At 49.3% G+C, this 2,433-nt stretch overlaps 1 protein-coding gene across 4 annotated transcripts in view; it reads left to right on the top strand.

The window, feature by feature from the left end:
- FCRLA (Fc receptor like A) overlaps nucleotides 1–2,433 on the top strand; it is a 13,653-nt gene that overhangs the window by 2,509 nt on the left and 8,711 nt on the right. Inside the window, exon 1 of one of the 4 annotated variants that reach the window (XM_027767453.1) lies at nucleotides 2,053–2,345. The exons of the other annotated variants lie outside the window; for them this stretch is intronic. The gene's annotated coding sequence lies outside the window, so the exon portion shown is untranslated. Of the gene's footprint in view, nucleotides 1–2,052; nucleotides 2,346–2,433 lie in introns of those variants that run through there. 4 annotated transcript variants of the gene reach the window in all.

Below are 2,433 nucleotides of genomic sequence, written 5' to 3' on the forward strand. Positions count from 1 at the left end.
TTTGAGAGGTTTTTGCTATAGGGCACGTGCGTTCACCAGAAAGACAGAGAGAGACAGAAAGACAGAAAGCAAGAAATCACCCCCCGGCGGGAATGCCATACCTCAATCCCTTCTCCTCTTGGAATTTTTGGGTGCACATGGGCCTGGCGTGATTTCCAAGCCACCAATTCAGAGATGCAAACCAGGAAGTTGGCCATGTGGAATCCAGTGTCTTAACCTCCATGCCTCCTGCTGGCCCATCATTCCCTTCTTAACCAATCTCATCTCAACCTTGTGTCCCCAGGATGAACTCTGCACTCTGCAGCCACGGGGATTTCTACCGGTCTGAGCTCCTTATTGTGGTCCACCAGGTCCACCATAACCTCGTACCTATTCAGTCTCCTTGGCTCTCCCACCCTCTGAGCCTCGCCATTTATGTGCTTTAAGTCCTATTAGATGGTGGTGAGCTTATATTTGCACACTCACACACAGATTCTTGCTTGTCTCCATGACTTTGCTTCTACGGCAATGTCTGCTTGGAGTGATCTCTCTCTGGCCTCTCAGTTGCCCTGCTGCTTACAAACTGCTAAGCATGCCCGAAGGCTCTGCTTAGGGGACCTCTCTTCCAGGAAGCCTTCCTTGAGCCCTCCTTTCTGCTCTGACAACTGCCTGTGACACCTCTTCCTTAGTTCTTTCTACCTCATGCTGAAACGCTGTCTTATACCTGTGTCTCCCACTGAACTGCGGGCCATTTGAGGTCAGGGACAATGTCTTTATGTTTGTTTTGTGGCAAGAACTGCAGATTTGGGGACCAGCAGTTAGCGTAATGGCTATGTCGCTGGACTCCCATGTGGTCGACCGTGGTTCACGTCCCGGACCCGGTGGCTTAAAACTCATGCCAGGCGCATGTGCGTGCCTGCCCAAGATCCCGAGAGGAGAATGAAGGAGAAGGGATTGCGGCGTGGCCATCCCCTCTGGGGGTGATTTCTCGCTTTCTGTCTCTCTATCTCTCTCTGTCTGGCTAGCGCACGCGCCCTCTCTCTCTTTCTCTCTTTCTGTCTTTCTGGCGAGCGCAGGCGCCCTATAGCGAAAACCTCCCCCCCCCCCCCAAAAAAAAGAAAAAAAAAAAAAAAGAACTGCAGACCTGGAATCAAATACTCTAGAAAAACTCTAGTTTCAAGTCCTTCCTCTATTTACCTGCTCTTCATCATTTTGGAAAAGTAACTTTTTATCACTTTTCTCATTTGTAAAGTGAGAATAATAATAGTACCTCCCATGCACGGTGTATTGAGTCAGTGTCTGGTAACCCAACAAGATTTTATTTAATTTGTTTAATGCACATATTTATGGTTAATTATTTATTATATATAGTAGAAAAGGGCTACAACCAAGAGGCAAGATTCCGTCTCCATGCCTGACCACCGCACTACCTGGCTGCCTCCTTAGTGTCCTCGTCAATAAGATTTTATTTTCAGGGGCTTAGACAGAGGCGCAGTGGTAGAATGGAGCACTCTGTGAGGCGGACTCACATGGGAAGGTTCTGGGTTCACTTCTGGAGACCTCCCTGGACACACTGGGCATGAGTGCCCATGACCTGGGGCTGGCAGAGACTGGTGGTGCGTCGTGGTGTACTGACCCTGTTGGGAGTGCTGTCTCTTTCTCTCTCTCCTGCTCATAGAGTAAATAAATAAACTTTTTTTTTTTTAAATGGAAAAAATGGAGACCAGCAGGTGGCATGGTGTTTGGGCACTGGACTTCCGCATGGCTGACTGCAGTTTGAATCCCAGACCTGGTGACTTGCTTTCTCACTTTCCCTCTCTCTTTCTGTCTTTCTCTGGTGAGTGCACATGCTCTATAGCAAACTTAAAAAAAAAAAAAAAAAAGAGGGGCCGGCAGATGGTGTGGGGTTTAAACGTGCTGGACTCTCACATGGCTGACCACAGTTCAAGTCCTGGACCTGGTGGACCTGGGGGCTTTCTCTTTCTCTCTCTGTTGTCTGTCTCTCTCTGATCTAACTGGAAAGTAATAATAATAAATGAAGTTAAATATAAAAAAAGAAAGAAGAAGAAGAATGATAAAATAAATAAATAACTAAATCGTTTTAAATGGAAAAAAAAATAAATGAGAGGAGGCCGAGTGGGGCAGGTGAGAGGGGAGGAAGTGAAAAGGGGTAGTAGAGCCCTGAAGGGGGCTGAGGGAGCTGAAGAGCGCACCTGGTGCCCGGCTACTCTACCCCCCAGGATTAGGAAGTGGGGGTGGGTGGGGGTGGCTGATAAGGAAGTGACCAGGCCAGGAAGAGTGCAGGGCCGAGAGTGGAAGGGAACAAGGGCGAGCGGGGCAGGACAGGAGTGAAGGAGTGAGCACACGTGAGCTGCGGTGGGGCTGCTGGGGGCGTGAGGGATTAGGAGATGAGGAGCAGCCACAGCGGCAGGGACCCAGCGACGGGGGGACTGA

This window comes from Tupaia chinensis, unplaced genomic scaffold (assembly GCF_000334495.1).
Source record: "Tupaia chinensis unplaced genomic scaffold, TupChi_1.0 Scaffold000070_1, whole genome shotgun sequence".
Classification (NCBI taxonomy): Eukaryota; Metazoa; Chordata; class Mammalia; order Scandentia; family Tupaiidae; genus Tupaia; species Tupaia belangeri.